Source organism: Bombina bombina, chromosome 2 (genome assembly GCF_027579735.1).
Source record: "Bombina bombina isolate aBomBom1 chromosome 2, aBomBom1.pri, whole genome shotgun sequence".
Lineage (NCBI taxonomy): Eukaryota > Metazoa > Chordata > Amphibia > Anura > Bombinatoridae > Bombina > Bombina bombina.
In genome coordinates, this window is record NC_069500.1 from 659,601,613 (window position 1) to 659,624,038 (window position 22,426).

A 22,426-nucleotide genomic window follows, 5' to 3' on the forward strand; every position below is an offset into this window, starting at 1 on the left:
GTAGGTGTCGGCGATGTCGGGGACGGCAGATTAGGAGTTAATAAGTGTAAGATTAGGAGTGTTTAGACTCTGGGTTCATCTTAGTGTGTTAGGTGTAGACATAAATGTATTTTCCCCATAGGAATCAATGGGGCTGCGTTACAGAGATAAACGCTGCTTTTTTACAGGTGTTAGTTTTTTTTTCAGCCGGCTCTCCCCATTGATTCCTATGGAGAAATTGTGCACGAGCACGTTCAGCCAGCTCACCGCTAACATAAGCAGCGCTGGTATTGAGGTGAGATGTGGAGCAAAATTTTGCTCTTTGATCACTTTTTTGCGGTTAACGCCAGGTTTGTAAAAACCCATGATACCAGGGCTGTCTGTAAGTGAGTGGTGAGCATAAACTGCTCGTTAGCACCGCATACTCTCTAATGCAAAACTCATAATCTAGGTGAAAATTACTTAGATAAAATTCCCCTCCCTACACTTAAGGAGGAACAATTAGATGACATAGATTCCCCATTTACCACACAGGAGATTACACAGGCAATAAAATACCTCAACCCAGTTAAAAGCCCAGGCCCTTATGGCTTCTCCACACAATATTATAAAAACTTTGCTCCATCTCTCGTCCCACATTTATTAAAGATTATTGATGTAGTAAATAAAAATTAAAGGGACACTGTACCCACAATTTTTCTTTCGTGATTCAGATTGAGCATGAAATTTTAAGCAACTTTCTAATTTACTCCTATTATCAAATTTTCTTCATTCTCTTGGTAGCTTTATTTGAAATGCAAGAATGTAAGTTTAGATGCCAGCCCTTTTTTGGTGGACAGCCTGGGTTGTCCTTGCTGATTGGTGGATAAATTCATCCACCAATAAAAAAAGTGCTGTCCAGAGTACTGAAACCAAAAAAAAAGCTTAGATGCCTTCTTTTTTAAATAATGATAGCAAGAGAACGAAGAAAAATTGATAATAGGAGTAAATTAGAAAGTTGCTTAAAATCGCATGCTCTTTCTGAATTACAAAAGAAAAAATTTGGGTTCAGTGTCCCTTTAACTATTCCCTCCAAATATTCTAGAAGTGCACATTACAGTGCTCCCAAAACCAGGGAAGACTCCAGATACTCCTAAAAATGTTAGACCTATCTTGCTTTTAAATGTGGAAGTAAAAATTTTTGCAAAAATTTTGGCTTTAAGAATTTCTCCCACAACTTATTCATGTCAACCAGGTAGGCTTCACTCCACATAAAGAGGCAAAAGACAAAACTATTAAGATATTAAATGTATTAGAATATGTGCAAACAAACACAATCCCAAAATCTTTTTAGCGATGGATACCTAAAAGGCCTTTGAAAGGTTAAATTGGGCCTTCCTAAAAAAACACATTGAAACATTTCGGAATGGGGGACACCATTATTGATAAAATATTTATGCTCTACACTAGGCCTCAGGCTAGAATTAGACTGAATGATGACCTTTCAAATGAATTCTTAATTCATAATAGAACCCAGCAGGGATGTCCCCATTCACCCCTATTGTTTGTATTGTCCATTGAAGTCTTGGCTGCTGTCATTAGACAAAATCCAAACATTAAGGGCATTGGAATTCAAGATAATTCATACAAGATGGCTTTATACACCAATGACGTCCTCATGACCCTCACATCCCCAACTCAATCCCTAGAGGCTTTAGCTACAGAACTGTACACTCTCAAATTTTAAAATTAGCTCTTCTAAATCAGAAATGATAGGAGTACACATCCCTAAAGCAGAACTAAAAGAAACTGTAAACAAATACAAAATACAAACACTCTCCATATAATATCTGGGTATCCAGATCTCACATGACCAGCAAATACTTTTCCAACCACATTTTCTAACTCTATTAAGTGAAATTCAATCAGAGCTAACTAGTTGGGGAAATAAAAACCTTTCATGGTTAGGTAGAATTGATGCATTTAAAATGACTAGTTTGCTGAAAATGCTATATAAATTTTAAACCATTCCAATCCCTCAAATACACCTTAATAAATTACAAAATTTGGCTAACTCATATATCTGGCACCTAGAATTTTGGGGAAAAAAAACATATATAGGACCAGGTAAAATGGAGGAATTAGTGTACCTAACTTAATATAATATAGACAGGGGACTATACTCAATAGGGTGATCGATTGGTGTAAACATGGACAAAATAAAGAATGGGTTAAACTAGAACAGCTACTATCTGGATGTGTTAATCTGGGGGGTATGCTGGATTAATAAATCATATAGAAAACTAAATGAGGCCTTACCACAACTAGTGCAAGAAACACTTACAGTCTGGGATCAAATTTCCAACAAACCTACTGGTATCTCCTCAAATCCCTCTCACTCACCCCAACCCTATATAACTCCGAAATCTCAATAAGAGGTTCACCAATCATAAAAGAACACATGAGTCTCACTTCACTAATCCCATTCTATACGATTCTACACAATAGCAAATTAAAGTCTAGGGAAGAGCTGATAGAAACAGCCTCACAGATGATTGGTTTGCATATCATCAACTCTCTCATTATATGAACCATCAGTACAAACCCAAACTCCTAAGATTGCTCACCATGCTTGAAAGTGTATGCTACTCTCAAATTCCCACTAGAGGGGGCTTATCTATATTATACTAACTGCTGCTATGATCACCACTCCAGAACATTACCTACATATTGTAAAGTTTGGGAAACTGAGTTAAATAGAGAAATTACTCAAAAAGAATGGAAAATAATTTTTGCTAATATGGGAAAGTCTCCCTCCTCCATAGCCATTACTGAAATAAATCTAAAACTATTGTGTAGATGGTACCTAACACCATATAGACTTTTAAAAATATAACCTTATGGAGATAATAAATGCTGGAGAGAATGTGGGGAGGTGGGTACACTTGTACATATATGGTGGGAGTGTTCCATAATTAGATAATACTGGAACAAAGTTAAGGATGAAATAGAAAAAGTTATATCCTTTGAAATAACACTGGATCCATTGATCCTACTTTTCAGCTATACCCCAAAAAATCAAATATAAACTAAGATTGAGAATATTATATATCATGACTAACAGAGCTAAACAATTAATCCCACGCGTATGGAAGAAATTGAATGTACCTAGCATAAAAGAGTGAAGAGAACATGTTACACAGTTACTAAACATGGAAAAATATCATTTCCAGCAATTCCAACAAATGGAGTTTTACCATAACATGAAATTTATTTGGGAAGATTACTTGGCATCTCAGTGAATAAACACCTTTAGCAAGGATTTGGGAAATATCTGGTTTATCAGTAAAAATAAATTCTCGAAGGCATTAGAAAATTTTATATAACCAATGTTTTTTAACTTTTTTTCTGTTCCTTCTCAGGCCTCATAGACTTTGACATATAAAAAAACCTTTTTTGTTTACATCACTCTTTGCAGCATCAATGTTTGTACCATTTATTTAAATGTATTGCCTTTGTACCAAATAAAGAACATTTAAAAAAAAACAAAAAAAAAAAACAATTCAGGTTGTACATTTACTGCTGCCTCTAAATAACAATATTGATGGAGCACCTAAAAAGCCAGATGCTATATTTTGGCAACCTTTTAAAATTTTACATGGCAACACAGTACACTTTGAATGCTGCAAAGAGAAACATCCCCAAAAAATGTTTATTGTGCATTTCAAAATTACAATACACTTTTCCTTACCTTTAAATGAGTAAGAATACAGCCACTACAAAGCATTCAAGTGCATCAGCACACCTGTCTGTGAGATATTCTTTAAAATATGAACACGCACAAGTTTTTATTCAGTTCAGCTCAGTGTTCACACTCTGTGACATTACTCAGTAGTCTTGTGCATGTGCATGAATAAAAAACTCAAGCTAAACTGTATAAAAGCTTGTGTGTGTTCATACCTTGTAGGAAATTCTTACAGGCTCTTACTCTGTTTATCTCTCGGTGAAATCATTCACCAGATGCATGAATAAAAACACAAGTAAAAATTGCATACTACATAGAAAATAATTTACTTACGTACAGTAATTTTAAGATGGGGCACTGGAAAGTTAGGTAAACAATAATTTTAAACAAAACGCATAAAAGGTGCTATACATGTTCTTTGAAGACACACTCATATGCTTAACAGAAGTTATTATTTCATTTTGAACTATAAAAATATTTAAGTGAACTGTCCCTTTAAGTTTAATTTTATTTATCTGTTTCTGCATTCTCCAAGACCACTTCTTAAAGGGACATGAAACCAAAATTTTTTCTTTCATGATTTAGAAAGAGCATGCGATTTTAAACAACTTTCTAATTTATTTCTATTATCTAATTTGCTTTTTTCTCTTGATATACTTTGCTGAAAACCATATCTAGATAGGTTCCATAGCTGCTGATTGGTTGCTGCACATAGATGCCTCGTGTGATTGGCTTTCCCATGTGCATTGCTATTTCTTCAACAATGGATATCTAAAGAATGAAGCAAATTAGATAATAGAAGTAAATTGGAATGTTGTTTAAAATTGTCATCTCTACTTGAATCATGAAATAATTTTTTGGGGCTTTAGTGTCCCTTTAAGTTTCCTGTTCTATTTTCTTCCTCTTTTTCTGTTTGGTTTTATAGACTTAATTCCGGAAGATCATGTCAGACTACTCTAATTGACTTCTTTAATTATGTAATTATGTTAGACCAGGTTGGAGCAGTTGATGTAGTGTATCTAGATTTTAGCAAAGCATTTGACTAAAAATTGTGAATTAAGTAGAATGCAGGGTTAAGTATAGACAAAGAGGAGGTCGATCACAATCCTTTAGAAAATGTATATATTGTTTTTCTACAGAAAATCATCCTTAATGTCTTGTGGATTTTTGTAGATAAATCAATCACTACATTTTTTTCTAAAATATTGTAATCATCACCAGAGTGTTTTAATAAAAGGAGTGTATTCAGTAGAGGGGGCAGTTAATAGTGGTGTTCCTCAGAGATCAGTTATGGGGCCTGTTTTATTTAATTTATTTATCAGAAATATAAACAAAGGGTTACAGGGTAAAATATGTTTGTATGCAGATGATGCAAAATATTGTAATAGAGGTGATGTTCTGGGGGAGGTTGGATCAAATGAGAAGAGATATAAAAAAAAATGAAGGACTGGACAAAAGATTTAGATCTAATGCTTAACATTGCAAAGTGCAAAATTATGCAGTTTGGGAAGAAAAACCCAAAGGATAATTAAAGACTCAATGACACATTACTGGTTGTTACAAAAGAAGAATAGCACTTGGGAATTATTATTTAAGATGATTTGAAACTTTGTAAACAATGTAGTATTGCAGTGCATAAAGCCTGTAGAATGCTTGGGTGTTTTGGTAGAGGTATTTGAAGAAGAAATAGTAAGGTTATACCCCTTTACAGATTACTATTTAGGCCTCATCTTGAGTATTGTGTGCAATTTTGCAGGCCATATATCTAGAAGTTTAAAAACAAACTGGAATCTGTGCAAAGGAGAGCTACTAAGGCTGTGACTATTCTTCACAAAGAGAACAATTCCTAAACAAGGCGTCATGATCTCAAGCTGACGGGAAGTAAGTTCAGAATTAATTTTGTTGAACCACAAAAAGGTTGGTTGATTCATGGAATAAATTTATATTACAGGTGGTAATAGCAAACACTGTTGGAGAGTTTAAGAAGGCCTGGTATAAGCATAAGACTATCCTACAAACTAAATAAGTTTACACTTTTAGGAAATTTTGCGCAGCTTATTTGATTTTTCTATTCTTAGTCCAATCAATCAATAGAATGAAAGCTTTTTATATTGGTTGATTAGACTAAGAATTAAAAAAATCAGCCAATTGAAATTCAAGGAATCCCCTATATAAGGAGGAACCTCATATTCTAGCTTTAGTGTGCAACGGGGACCACATGAAGAAGGACCAGATGGAAGACAGAAGATGGAAGAAAAGGGCCACTGCCATGAAGATGAAGAGGACCGCCCTGGAGGACTGCCACCATGAAGAAAAAAAGAGGAGCACTGCCGGAGTCAACTTGGTAAATAGAAACATTGGGGTTTAGCTTTAGGATTTTTTGGTGTGGGGTTTTTTATTTTTAAGTTTAGTTTTTTTTTTTCCTTTTAGTTGTTTTTAATTTAGTTTTTTTTTTCTCCTAAAAGAGCTGTTTTACTTTAGGGCCTACCAAATACCCCTTTCAAGGCAATCTTTTTAGGAAAAGGATTTTTTTTTAAATCCTTCAAGAGCTGTTTTACTTTAGGACACTGCCATACCAAATGTCCTTTCCAAGGCAATCTTTTTTTATAATAGGTTTTTATTTTTTTGGGCAGCAAAAGAGCTTCCAGATTTCCTTCTAAGAGCAATGTCCAACCAAATGACCTTTTCAGAGCAACGTTTTTTTAGAATATTTTTTTATTTTTGTGGGGCAGTAGAGCTGTGGGCATTGCCCTACCAAATTACCTTCTAAGGGCAATGCCCAACCAAATGCCCTTTTCAGAGCAATCTTTTTTTAAGAAATGGTTAATTTTTAATTTAGTTTTTTTTTAGATTAGGGTTTTATTTGCGAGGGGGATTTACCTTTATTGTAGAGTTGGGTTGTAGTTTTTAGTTGAAAAAGAGCTATGTCACTTTAGGGCAATGCTCTACAAAAAGTCCTTCAAAGTGCTATTGTTATAGTAATTTATAGTGTTAGTTTACCATTTTTTTTTATTTGGGGTTTTTTTTTGTTTTTTTTTTAAAGGGGGCCTTAGTTTTAGTATAGGTATAACAGTTTTTTTATTTTTGATAGTGTTGTTTTTTTGTTTTTGTATTGTTAGATTTTGTTATTTTTTGTAAATGTAGTGTTTGTTAGCTTAGAGGTGGGGATTAGGTGTTAGGTAGTAGTGTAGGGGTAGCTTGGATTGGGGGTTGTGGCATTATAGTGCTTAATAGGTTAGAGGGCTTATTGCTTTGGGTTTTGTGGTGGTTTTGTGGTCAATAGGTTAGGGGTGGTTAGGCCTTTAGGTTATGGCAGATTAGGGCTTTCTAGTATAGGCTGGGTTGGGAGTGATAGTTTATTTTAGTATTGAATTTATATCCAATGTTAAAATGATATGCATTTTCATGTATAATGATTATTATTTTAAGCACTGTATCTAATTTCACATGTTATTTTTTATTGTTATTTCTATTATTTTAAGTATACATATATAATTTAAATTATATATTTATGTTTAAAACAATAAAATGAACAATCAAAAATAACTACATTTTAAATTAGATACAATACTTAAAATAATATGCATTATATATTGGATATATATGTAGTGAAATAGCTCCTATAGTTATAATGGGGAGTTGTTTTTTTATACTTTATTAGTCAGGTAGATTGCAGAAATTATGTAGAGGTAGGCGTTCTGTGTCAGTTAGCCAGGTGTTCCAGGGAGTGTATAGAGAATATATTTTGTTGGTGTAGGTAGTCTGTGGGAGTTAGCTGGGTGTTTCAGGAGAGTGCAGTTAAGACATGACATAGGTGTAGGCGGTGTTAGGGCATTCCAGGGCGAGTATAGCTTGATTATGACGTAGGTGTTGGCATTCTGAGGGCGTAAGCCGGGCGTTCCAGGAGGAGTAACCTGTACATTGCTTGGGATACATCACCAGCAGTGCGATATATTCCAATATCTGAAGTACAGGTTATGAGTAGGGTGTAAGCTATGTTTGTCTCACCACCTTTTCATTGGTGAGACTTTACAGTTAGAAGCAGGTAGTGTAGGTGTAGTTACAGTTAGGTCACCTGCCTTCCATTATTTGAAGTTTTCCAACACAGAAACCATGTTTGATTTCAGTAAGCGCACTGTCTGCACTATGTAGGAACAATTCAAATACGACACACCACCAGCCCTCTGAAAGTACCAACAAGTGGCTATGTCGGCGATGTTTCACTGATATAGTGCTCCCCATTATATTCTATGGGAGACAGATCACCACTTGCCGGCACTTCGATTGGTCCACCCCCTTTTTTTTTAGAAAATATCAACAGGCTAATGGACTGCAATGCTTTGAATATTGGGGCCAAAGTAACCACAAAACATTTCTGTTGTGTTGCTATAAAATAGCAGCCATGTCTAAACATTTTTTAAAACAAATAAAAATATTGTTTGTTCCAATTGTTTTGCAATAGCCAAATTCCACCTGCCAACTAGCTTATTTGGTAGAGCAAATCTAGGCTTGAGTCTGCAAACAACATGGCTAACTGTGGTCATATTGTTAGTATAAAATTGATTGTTTTGCAGTTGTTATTAGTGGAAGCCAATTAGGTAAACATATGTAGAAGGGTTAGACTTGAAAAGTCAGCAAGTTATATTTCAAATTCTAAGAATTAGGAAATCTACAAGGGGCAAAATAACTAAACACTTTATATTAAAAAGATAAGGTTTTTATTGTCCCTTTAACAGTTGATACTATTTGAGTAACGGAGGAGTATAGGACTAAAGGGATAAAAAACAGGCTTTTTCATTGCTGTAATAAAAAAAAATCACTAAACAGTGGGCTATACTTATTGCAATATGTTTTGTTCATAATTTAAAAATAATTTTACCTTTTATTAATTTTTTTAAAAGCTATCGGCTAGATTATGAGTCTTGCGTTAGCCTTAAAAAGCAGCGTTGAGAAGTCCCAACGCTGCTTTTTAATGCCCGCTGGTATTACGAGTCTTGCAGGTACAGGTGTACTGCTCACTTTTTTTCCACGACTCGAGCATACCGCAAATCCACTTAAATCCACGTAAATTGCGTATCCTAGCTTTTCAATGGGATTTTCCTAACGCCGGTATTGCAAGTCTTGGAAAAAGTGAGTGGTACAGCCTCTCCTGTCAAGACTGATACCGCATTTAAAAGTCAATAGTTAAGAGTTTTAAGGGTTAACGCTGTAACATAAAACTCTTAACTAAAGGGATAAAAAGTACACTAACACCCATAACCTACCTATTAACCCCTAAACAGAGGCCCCCCCACACATCGCAAACACTAGTTAAATTTTATTAACCCCTAATCTGCCGTCCCTAACATTACCGACACCTACCTACATTTTGTAACCCCTAATCTGCCACCCCCAACGTCGCCGCTACTATATTAAATGTATTAACCCCTAAACCTAAGTCTAACCCTAACCCCCCCTAACTTAAATACAATTTAAAATAATCTAAAAAAAATTACTACAATTAAATAAATTATTCCTATTTAAAACTAAATACTTACCTATAAAATAAACCCTAAGCTAGCTACAATATAACTAATAGTTACATTGTAGCTATCTCAGGGTTTATTTTTATTTTTCAGGCAACTTTGTATTTATTTTAATTAGGTACAATAGTTATTAAATAGTTATTAACTATTTAATAACTTCCTAGTTACAATAAGTACAAATTTACCTGTAAAATAAACCCTAACCTAAGTTACAATTACACCTAACACTACACTATAATTAAATAAATTACCTAAATTAACTAATTACTCCTAATCTAATCCCCCTAATAAAATAAAAAAGCCCCCCAAAATAATAAAAATCCCTACCCTATACTAAATTACAAATAGCTCTTAAAAGGGCCTTTTGTGGGGCATTGCCCGAAAGTAATCAGCTCTTTTACCTGTAAAAAAAAATACAATACCCCCAACATTAAAACCCACCACCCACACACCCAACCCTACTCTAAAACCCACCCAATCCCCCCTTAATAAAACCAAACACTAACCCCTTGAAGATCACCCTACCTTGAGACGTCTTCACTAGTGATGTCGCAAATTGTTTGCCGGCGAATAGTTCCCGGCGAACATAGCATGTTCGCGTTCGCCCCTTATTCGCCATCATTGAGTAATACTTTGACCCTGTACCTCACAATCAGCAGGCACATTCTAGCCAATCAGCAGCAGACCCTCCCTCCCAGACCCTCCTACCTCCTGGAAAGCATCCATTTTAGATTCATTCGGAAGCTGCATTGTTAGTGAGAGGAGGGACAGTGTAGCTGCTGCTGCTGATTGAATAGGGAAATCTATAGCTAGGCTAGTGTATTCAGTGTCCACTGCAGTCCTGAAGGACTCATCTGATCTCTGCTGTAAGGACAGCACCCCAAAAAGCCCATTTTAGGGCTAGAACATCTGCTTTTTTTTTTTTCCTGTGTAATCTAATTGCAATTGCCTGCCTGCCAGCGTGTGTGTCAGGCTCACAGTGTATACTGTGCCCACTTGCCCAGTGCCACCACTCATATCTGGTGTAACAGTAGTGTAGATTTAAAAAAAAAAAACAACACTTTTTTTGACTGTGTTAAATAATAGCAGTCAGTTTCCTTCACACGTGTGCGTTTCAGTGCCTGCCTGCCAGGGCACAGTTTCACCCCAGTGCAACTCATATGTGGTGTAACAGTAGTGTAGATTTTAAAAAAAACAACACTTTTTTGACTGTGTTAAATAATAGCAGTCAGTTTCCTTCACACGTGTGCGTTTCAGTGCCTGCCTGCCAGGGCACAGTGTCACCCCAGTGCAACTCATATGTGGTGTAACAGTAGTGTAGATTTAAAAAAAACAACACTTTTTTGACTGTGTTAAATAATAGCAGTCAGTTTCCATCACACGTGTGCGTTTAAGTGCCTGCCTGCCAGGCCAGAGTGTCACCCCAATGCAACTCATATGTGGTGTAACAGTAGTGTAGATTTAAAAAAAACAACACTTTTTTGACTGTGTTAAATAATAGCAGTCAGTTTCCTTCACACGTGTGCGTTTAAGTGCCTGCCTGCCAGGGCAGTGTGTCACCCCAGTGCAACTCATATCTGGTGTAACAGTAGTGTACATACCTGATGTTTTAAAGCACGTTATTCCAAACAATTTAGGAATGTTAGGTGATTTATGCCCTTTATGGATTAAAACCAGACTCTGCATCAACTATGTAATTTTCCATGGGAGTTTTGCCATGGATCCCCCTCCGGCATGCCACAGTCCAGGTGTTAGTACCCTTGAAACAACTTTTCCATCACTATTGTGGCCATAAAGAGTCCCTGTGGGTTTTAAAATTTGCCTGCCTATTGAAGTCTATGGCGGTTCGCCCGGTTCGCCCGTTTGCGAACAGTTGTGGAAGTTTGCGTGCGCAATTCGCGAACGCAAAATTTTAGGTTTGCGACATCATTAGTCTTCGCCCAACCGGGCAGAAGTGGTCCTCCAGACAGCCAGAAGTCTTCATCCGATCCGGGCAGAAGAGGACCTCCAGATGGGCAGAAGTCTTCATCCAGGCGGCATCTTCTATCTTCATCCATCCGGAGCGGGTCCATCTTCAAGCCATCCGACGTGGAGCATCCTCTTCCATCCGACGACTAACACTAAATGACGGTACCTTTAAGTGACGTCATCCAAGATGGCGTCCCTTCAATTCCAATTGGCTGATAGAATTCTATCAGCCAATCGGAATTAAGGTAGAGAAAATCCTATTGGCTGATGCAATCAGCCAATAGGATTGAGCTTGCATTCTATTGGCTGATTTCTAACAGCCAATAGAATGCGAGCTCAATCCTATTGGCTGATTGGATCAGCCAATAGGATTTGTCCTACCTTAATTCCGATTGGCTGATAGAATTCTATCAGCCAATCGGAATTGAAGGGACGCCATCTTGGATGACGTCACTTAAAGGTACCGTTATTTAGTGTTAGTCGTCGGATGGAAGAGGATGCTCCGCATCGGATGGCTTGAAGATGGACCTGCTCCGCTCCAGATGGATGAAGATAGAAGATGCCATCTTCCCGTCTGGAGGTCCTCTTCTGCCCGGATCGGATGAAGACTTCTGGCCATCTGGAGGACCACTTCTGCCCGGTTGGGTGAAGACGTCTCAAGGTAGGGTGATCTTCAAGGGGTTAGTGTTAGGTTTTATTAAGGGGGGATTGGGTGGGTTTTAGAGTAGGGTTGGGTGTGTGGGTGGTGGGTTTTAATGTTGGGGGGGGTATTGTATTTTTTTTTTACAGGTAAAAGAGCTGATTACTTTGGGGCAATGCCCCGCAAAAGGCCCTTTTAAGGGCTATTTGTTATTTAGTATAGGGTAGGGATTTTTATTATTTTGGGGGGCATTTTTATTTTATTAGGGGGGTTAGATTAGGTGTAATTAGTTTAAAATTCTTGTAATTATTTTATTATTTTCTGTAATTTAGTTGTTTTTTTTTCCGTACTTTAGTTTATTTAATTTAATTGTAATTAATTGTAGTTAGTTTAGGTAATTAATTAAATTATAGTGCAGTGTTAGGTGTAATTGTAACTTAGGTTAGGGTTTATTTTACAGGTAAATTTGTACTTATTTTAAGTAGGTAGTTATTAAATAGTTAATAACTATTTAATAACTATTCTACCTAGTTAAAATAAATACAAACTTGCCTGTAAAATAAAAATAAACCCTAAGCTAGCTACAATGTAACTATTAGTTATATTGTAGCTATCTTAGGGTTTATTTTATAGGTAAGTATTTAGTTTTAAATAGGAATAATTTAGTTAATAATAGTAATTTTATTTAGATGTATTTAAATTATATTTAAGTTAGGGGGGGTGTTAGGGTTAGGGTTAGACTTAGATTTAGGGGTTAATAACTTTATTATAGTTGTGGTGACGTTGGCGGCGGCATATTAGGGGTTAATAAGTGTAGTTAGGTGGCGGCGACATTGGGGGCAGCAGAGTAGGGGTTAATAAATAAAAAGTAGGTGTTGGCGATGTTGGGGGCAGCAGATTAGGGGTTCATAGGGATAATGTAGGTTGCGGTGGTGTCCGGAGCGCCAGATTAGGGGTTAATAAGTGTAAGATTAGGGGTGTTTAGACTCAGGGTTCATGTTAGGGTGTTTGGTGTAGACATAATGGGGCTGCGTTAGAAGCTGAACGCTGCTTTTTTGCAGGTGTTAGGTTTTTTTTCAGCCGATTCTCCCCCATTGATTCCTATAGGGAAATCGTGCACAAGCATGTTTTACCAGCTCACCGCTACCATAAGCAACGCTGGTATTGAGGTGAGATGTGGAGCTAAATTTTGCTCTCCGCTCACTTTTTTGCGACTAATGCCGGGTTTAAAAAAAACTGTAATACCAGCGTTGTCTTAAGTGAGCGGTGAGAAAAAAATGCTCGTTAGCACCGCACACCATTACCGACAAAAACTTGTAATCTAGCTGTATATTTGTGCATGGCCCATTACTTCTGGTCACAGCACAACAAGGGGCAGGATTCCCTACAAGAAGGCATATCTAGCTAGATACCAGTCTGGTTTTCCCATGCTCAGAAGTGAACAGAGCGCAACTTAAGTTACCAACATGTCAGCTCCTTCATCAACCTAAGAGCAGTGGCTACAATGACTATTTCTAAGTGTTCAATTTGTAAGAAAAGGGTAAGTTGCTTGCTGGGTTTTTTTGCACAATCTGTTTCTCTTTTAACTTAATTTGTGCAGGGTATATTACTTCCTGTCACAGCCCTTCAAGAGGGCTGGAGTTTCAACAGGAAGACATATATAGCTTGATATAACAAGTCTTCTAGAGCAAATTGAGCTTGCTTACTGCTAAGTGAATGCTATAGAAACAGGAAGTAATGTTCTTGCTCATGCTTAGAAGAGGCAGAATGCAACTAAAGTTCTCAGCATGTCAGCTCCCGTATGTCACTAAAGGCAGTGACTACAGTGAGAATTTCTAAGTGCTCATTTTGCAAGAAAACAAGTAATTAGATTGTTGCTTTTTTTCAGCAAGTATGTTTACTTTGATATTTTTTTTTTTTTTTACTAAAGGAGCACTGTTTCATATCCACTTTAGAGAGAATGGTGGATGTGGTAGAGTTCAATTCATAATAATTAAATCTATTTTAAACCTCTCTGCATTAAATGCATTATTGAAGAAATAGTTACATTATTATTATTTCTAGTGTTAAAGCCTGTGTACACGGGCTAAAATGTGTATGGAATTGTTATGTTATTCTTAAAAAAAAGAACAAATCTAAACATTAAAGTAGACATGAGATCTTATCTATACTATAATCGTGTTTGTAATGCGTCCGTCGCCGTCGTCGTTTGCACGCGCAGCCAAAAGAATGTAGGCTGCAGGGGCAGCCAAACTAAACATTTAAAAAAAAAACCTAACTGCCCACATGAAATATTAACAAAAAAACCTAACCGCTGAAAAGAAGTATTAACAAAAAAAAAAACCCTACACGAAGCATTTATCCAAAAAAAACTAACCACCCGCACAAAATAATAACAAAAATCCTAACCGCCCACACAAAGTATTAACTAAAAAACATAAATGCCCACATGAAGTATTAACAAAAAGATACCTAACCCCCGGATGAAGTATTAACAAAAAAAAATAGCCACCTGCAAGAAATATTAACAAACACCTAACGCAAAATGTACCTCTAAACCGCCAAACCGCCAAACCCCCACAACACAAACTACATAATTAAACTATTAAACCCTAAACCGCAAAAACCTCCACAACGCCAACGGCCTAATTACAATTAATTCCTAAACTGCCAAATCCCAACGCAAAAAAAATCAATCTAATCACTAAGCCCCCTAACCTAAAACCCCATAAATTAACCCCAATTATTTGACAAGATTTAAGATTAAATTAGAAAAAAAATAATATTACAAAAATGTAAAAAATCTAGCCTTACAAAAAAAAACACTAACATTATAAAAATAAAGAAAATCTAAAATTACAGAAAAAAATAATTGTAATGATCCAAAATAAAAAAAATTTAAACCTAAACTAATACCCTTATAAAAAAAAGCCCCCACAAAATAAAAAAAAACCCTAATCTAACACTAAACTACCAATAGCCCTTAAAAGGTTTTTTTATAGGACATTGCCATAAGTTAAACAGCTCTTTACCTAAAAAAAATGTTTACAAATTCCCCCCTAACAGTTAAACCCCCCACCCAAGCAACCTCCCAAAATAAAAAAAACTAAGTCTAAAAAAACCTAAGCTACCCATTGCCCCTAAAGGGGAATTTGTATGGGCATTGCCCTTAAAAGGGCATTCAGCTCTTTTGCTGCCCATTAAAAAAAAAAATCACTTATTTAAAACAAAAAACACCCAAAAAACTAAGAAGTCTAACCCCGAAAAAGGTTCTCATAGTTCCTAAAGTCCGGCGGTGAAGGTCTTCTACCAGGCGGCTCCAACTTCATCTAGCATGAGGACATCTTCTATCTTCATCCGCAGTGAAGGTGGAGGTGACTGCAGAGTAGGATCGGCGATCGCGGAGCAGGACCGCCGCACACTGAAGATTGAATGCAATGGGGTACCTTGCATTCCTGTTGGCTGAAATTTGGAAATCAGCCAATAGGATGAGAGCTACTGAAATCCTATTAGCTGATTTAAACAGCCAATAGGATTTTAGTAGCTCTCATTCTATTGGCTGATTTCAAAATTTCAGTCAATAGGAATGCAAGGTACCTAAATGGGGTACCTTGCATGAAGAGGATCCTCCACACCGGTCCTGCTCCACGATCACCGGTCCAGCTCCACAGTCAACTCTGCTCTGCGCCGCCTTCACTCTGGATGAAGATAGATGATGTCCCTGCGCTGGATGAAGATGTCACCAACTGGAATAAGAACTTCCCCACCGGACTTCAGGAACTGTGAGTACCTATTTGGGGGTTAGATTTAGATTTTTTTTATTTTTTGGGGTGTTTTTTTTTTTTTAGGGGCAATGGGTAGCTTAGGTTTTTTAGACTTAGGTTTTTTAATTTGGGGGGTTGTGTGGGTGGGGGGTTACTTTTAGGGGGTACTTTGTAATTTGTTAAGGTAAAAGAGCTGTTTAACTTAGGGCAATGCCCTACAAAAGGCCCTTTTAAGGGCTATTGGTAGTTTATTGTTAGATTAGGGGGTGTTTTTATTTGGGGGGGGAGTTAATTTTATAGGGGCATTAGATTAGATTTATTTATTTTTATTTTTGATAATTTTGTTTATTTTTTCAGTAATTTTAAATAGACTGCCCTCTGGGCAAGCTTATCGCCTAGTTTTAATATAAAGTAAATTAAAGTAAAATAAAGTTTAAAAAGTACATAAAGAATATTGCTATAAATAATACATAAGTACATGTAACTAAATAAACAGACAAAACCTATCTATTTAAAGTATATTTCTTTAAAAACAATGGGAAAAATTACAAGTTTTGCGGTACAGCTATACTGCTGAAAAATTGTACTTTGTGCGCAGAATGGCAGCTCTCCCGTATTACAAGTCGCAACGGTATGGCTATACTCAAGAGTTTTAGCCTATACCACAACTCTCCATTCCGCACTCAAAAAATGACTTTTAAGTGTGGAATTTTCATTGCACCTGTATTACAGGTTGTGCGGTCCGGCTATACAGGGAGTGCAGAATTATTAGGCAAGTTGTATTTTTGAGGATTAATTTTATTATTGAACAACAACCATGTTCTCAATGAACCCAAAAAACTCATTAATATCAAAGCTGAATAGTTTTGGAAGTAGTTTTTAGTTTGTTTTTAGTTATAGCTATTTTAGGGGGATATCTGTGTGTGCAGGTGACTATTACTGTGCATAATTATTAGGCAACTTAACAAAAAACAAATATATACCCATTTCAATTCTTTATTTTTACCAGTGAAACCAATATAACATCTCAACATTCACAAATATACATTTCTGACATTCAAAAACAAAACAAAAACAAATCAGTGACCAATATAGCCACCTTTCTTTGCAAGGACACTCAAAAGCCTGCCATCCATGGATTCTGTCAGTGTTTTGATCTGTTCACCATCAACATTGCGTGCAGCAGCAACCACAGCCTCCCAGAAACTGTTCAGAGAGATGTACTGTTTTCCCTCCTTGTAAATCTCACATTTGATGATGGACCACAGGTTCTCAATGGGGTTCAGATCAGGTGAACAAGGAGGCCATGTCATTAGATTTTCTTCTTTTATACCCTTTCTTGCCAGCCACGCTGTGGAGTACTTGGATGTGTGTGATGGAGCATTGTCCTGCATGAAAATCATGTTTTTCTTGAAGGATGCAGACTTCTTCCTGTACCACTGCTTGAAGAAGGTGTCTTCCAGAAACTGGCAGTAGGACTGGGAGTTGAGCTTGACTCCATCCTCAACCCGAAAAGGCCCCACAAGCTCATCTTTGATGATACCAGCCCAAACCAGTACTCCACCTCCACCTTGCTGGCATCTGAGTCGGACTGGAGCTCTCTGCCCTTTACCAATCCAGCCACGGGCCCATCCATCTGGCCCATCAAGACTCACTCTCATTTCATCAGTCCATAAAACCTTAGAAAAATCAGTCTTGAGATATTTCTTGGCCCAGTCTTGACGTTTCAGCTTGTGTGTCTTGTTCAGTGGTGGTCGTCTTTCAGCCTTTCTTACCTTGGCCATGTCTCTGAGTATTGCACACCTTGTGCTTTTGGGCACTCCAGTGATGTTGCAGCTCTGAAATATGGCCAAACTGGTGGCAAGTGGCATCTTGGCAGCTGCACGCTTGACTTTTCTCAGTTCATGGGCAGTTATTTTGCTCCTTGTTTTTTCCACACACTTCTTGCGACCCTGTTGACTATTTTGAATGAAACGCTTGATTGTTCGATGATCACGCTTCAGAAGCTTTGCAATTTTAAGAGTGCTGCATCCCTCTGCAAGATATCTCACTATTTTTGACTTTTCTGAGCCTGTCAAGTCCTTCTTTTGACCCATTTTGCCAAAGGAAAGGAAGTTGCCTAATAATTATGCACACCTGATATAGGGTGTTGATGTCATTAGACCACACCCCTTCTCATTACAGAGATGCACATCACCTACTATGCTTAATTGGTAGTAGGCTTTCGAGCCTATACAGCTTGGAGTAAGACAACATGCATAAAGAGGATGATGTGGTCAAAATACTAATTTGCCTAATAATTCTGCACTCCCTGTATTGCTAGCGTCACAGCTTATACCGCCACGATCCATTCCGCGATCAGAGACCAGTAGTTATGGATTTTGCAAAACAAAAATGTTTCACAAAACTCATAACAAATATGTTACAAAGTACACTAACACTCATAAACTACACTATTAACCCCTAAACCGCCATCCCCCCGCATCGCAAATACTGTAATAACCCTATAAACCCCTAATCCATTGCCAACACTAAAATAAAGTATTAACCCCTAAACCGGCGACCCCCCCCATATTGAAAATACTAAACTAAATCTATTAACCCCTAAACCGCCAACCCCCCACGTTGCGACACACTAAATTAAACCATTAACCCCTAAACCTAACAGCCCCTAACTTTAAATTAAAGTTACAATATAGTTTAAAATGAATAAAAACTTACCTGTGAAATAAAAAAAAAACTAAGCTTAAACTATAAATTAACCTAACATTACTATTTTAAAAAAACTAAAACTAAAAAAAAACAAAAAATAAAAAACCTACGTTACAAAATTAAAAAATCCTAACACTACAAAAAAATTTAAAAAATCTAACATTACAAAAAAGACACTAAAATTACGAAAAATAAAAAAACTAACATTACAAAAAAACAAACACTAAAATTACGAAAAATAAAACACCCCACAGTCTAACATTAAACTACCAATAGACATTAAAAGGGCGTTTTGTAGGGCATTGCCCTAAGTTAAACAGCTCTTTTACATACAAAAATTACAAAGTACCCCCTAACAGTAAATCCCTACAGTTAACCAACGCCCTCAAACGTCATCCAGACGGCGACATCTTCATCCATCGCGGGGGCATCTTTTATCTTCATCCCGTGTCGCGGAGATGTTGCGGGGTGGAGCTGAGCAGGACCAGCAGCAACCACGACATTCAGTGTGGAGCCTCCTCTTCATGCGATCTCCACCACACACTGAAGATTGAATGCAAGGTACCCGTTTTATATTTGGGGTACCTTGCAATACTTTTAGCTGAAATATTCAGCCAATAGTATGAGAGCTGCTTAAATCCTAGTGGCTGTTCAAATCAGCCAATAGGATTTAAGCAGCTCTCATACTATTTGCTGATTGAAAATGTCAGCCAATAGGAATGCAAGGTACCCCAAATATAAAAGGGGTACCCTGCATTCAATCTTCAGTGTGCGGCAGAGATCGCATGAAGAGGAGCCTCTACACCGATGAGGACCGCCGCTCACGATCTGTCTCTCCGGATCCGCGCATCAGGGAAGACCACTCCGCACCTCTGGGAAGAAGATAGAAGATGGTTCCACGTTGGATGAAGATTGAGCCGCCTGGAAGAAGACCTTCACCACCGGACTTCAGGAACTGCGAGTACCTACTTCGGGGTTAGACTTTTTTTTTTTTGGGGGTGTTTTATTTTTTCAGATTAAGATTTTTTTATACTAATGGGCAGCAAAAGAGCTGATTGCCCATACAAATGCCCCTTTAGGGGCATGGATAGCTTAGGTTTTTTTAGAGTTTTTTTTATTTTGGGGGTTGGTTGGGTGGTTTTACTGTTAGTGAATACTTTGTATTTTTTTTAGGTAAAAGAGCTGATTGTTTCAGGGCAATGCCTTTTAAGGGCTATTGGTAGTTTATTGTTAGATTAGGGGGTGTTTTTATTTTGAGGTGGCTTTTTGTTTTTATAGGGGTATTAGTTTAGGTTTAATTTTTATTATTTTGAATAATTTCGTTAATTATTTTTTCGTTAATGTTAGAATTTTTTTTTATTTTTTCATAGTGATAGGATTTTTTCATTTTGTAACTTAGTATTTTTATATTTTGTTTATTTTATTTTTTTAAAATAGGTATGTTAGGTTTATTTATAGTTTCAGAAGTTTTTTATTTCACAGGTAAGTTTTAATTTATTTTAAGATAGTTATATTGTAACTTTAATTTAAAGTTGGGGGTGTTAGGTTTAGGGGTTAATAGTTTCATTTAGTGTGTCACGATGTGGGGGCAGGCAGTTTAGGTGTTAATATGTTTAATTTAATAGTTGCAACGTGGCGGCTTAGGGGTTAATAGCTTTTTATAGTAGTTGTGATGTGGGGAGCCAGCGGTTTAGGGGATAATAGGTTTATTTAGGTGTTTGCAATGCGGGGGCAGCGATTTAGGGGTTAATCACTTTATTTAGTGTCGGAGATGTCAGGGGGGAGCAATTAGCGGTATTTAGACTAGGGTTTTATGTTAGGGTGTTAGGTTTTTACGTAACCTTCTTGTCCCCATAGACATCAATGGGGATTGCGTTATAGCGATCGTCATTCCACGATCGCAGGTGTTAGTTTTTTCTAACAATTTCTCTCCATTGATGTCTATGGGGGGAAATGTGCACGAGCACATCAAGTCAGGCCTTGGCTTTTGTGCAGTATGGAGCTTAACTCACCATAACGCACAACAAAAGAAGGTTTTTCTGTAACTTGTAATGGCAGCGCTATGGAAAGTGCGGTATCCCTAACCTTTTTGCGTTATTTACACACCGGGTTTAGCGCACAACTTGTAATCTTGGTAAATGTTTTTTTGTAAAAATGTTATCACTGTTTGGTAATATCTTTCCTTGCTTAGAACTAGGAAGTATCTTAATTTTGACATCAGATGATAGACGAACTCGAGACATCGCAACATAAAATTGTCCATGACTGAACACTGGCTCTGGAAGAAATAATACAACTTTATCTAACTTTTGACCTTGTGATTCGTTAATGGTCATTGCAAAGGCAAGTTTGATTGGAAACTGTCTCCTTCATGAAATGAATGGTAGTTCAGAGTTGGCAGGGGCGAAATCTATTTGTGGGATAAACACCATTTGCTGTTTTTTTGAGCTGTTCCAGTAAGGACCTCCGCAATTATTAGCATGGGCTTAAGATGTTTAACTATCAATCTTGTTCCATTGCACAGACCTATTTTTGTGTTAAGATTTCTATGCACCATAATAATACTTTCCAATTTAAATTTTAACTTATGAAGAGACATTCCCAATGGAGCTAGCTCGTTTAGAAATTCTATGGGATAGTTTTGAGCATCTTTTTCTTTCTGATCATCAATTAAATCCGAACTTAGATATGTTTTTTCATTACCATCGAGTATATTTAATACATGCTCATTGATTTGATTAACATGAAAAAATTTTGTACACAAAATGGCCTTTTCAGAAAAAAACTGTGAAGATCGGATGGAAGAAGTCTTTTTCCAAATATTTCATATATGATACAATCGTGGCATATTAATTTGGAAGGGATCTCATAAAAATTTTCAGGAAGGCCCTCTAAATTATTTAATGAACCCTGTCTTAATTGTAGTAGCCAGTTGCTAAATTCTGGAACCACCGACCACACATTATTGTGCAATTTCAAAATTTGGAATTTATCCCAGTGATCATAGAACTTTATAGTAGCTTCGACAATAGCATATCTATTGTCATGAAGAAGTACTGGGAGTGTTTTTCGAAAGTCACGACCAAGGAGAATACCATTTCCAGCAAAGGGCTTGTTGTTTTATATAATTTCCTGAAGGAGCTTATTTACGCATTTTAGAGCTTTTCCCGGGTGCCATTGAGGTCTCATCCCAAATCAGCAATTGAGCATTAAGTATCAGCTCAGCTTCTTTTGAAGTCATTTTCATAGATGATGTTGATGTGTCCAGTAATGGAATTGGAAGCTTAAACTGTGAATGGTAAGTTCTGCTACCACCAAGGAGATTAGCTGCTATTCTGGTGGAGGCAACAGGAAGAACTCCATGTGTGCGTCCACGTAAAGTACTCAATAATGTCTTATATAAATTAGTTTTGCCACTTCCACCAGGTCCATCAATAAAAAAAATCTGTGTGGTAAAATTTAATTAGCAATAGCAGGCATTACAGCATCAAAGGCAGCTTTTTGTTTGATGTTTAGTGCTTCTTGAAGTTGTGCTCCAATTTCAGCTTCCAAGTGTGTAACATAGTTGTGTTGCATGTCTGGAATAAAGTTTGATGAATTGGGTAGTCCCAAATCTTTAGAAAATACCCTTTTAACCTCAAGGGGAAGGTGGGAAAGAACTTGAGATGACAATCTCAGACCTTACTCCAGATAGACCTATCCTATGTACTGGATAAGGTAGTGCCTAATGCCAATTATAATATATTAGAAATAGAGAGAATAAGGACAGGGGCATTAATATGGCACACTTGGGGGATTGACATCTCTTAACATATTAGGTAGGTGATTGTGTGGTGTGATACTATGTAATTAGTTTAAAACTTAACATTTATTATTGATTATTAATTAGATAAAAAAATATATAATTATACTCAGTGGTGTGGACCATGCCACTATATGTTAAAAACCCATTCACATACACATAACAAAGAAAAAAGAGAAAATCTAAATAACTAGAAATTAAAGAAAAAATAATATATATATACAAGCACTGCTGACTCTCTGTATTAGGAGTAACCTCCTATTGGTTGCACAATTAAATATATAGTGCTAGGGTAAAGGTATCGTTATACTG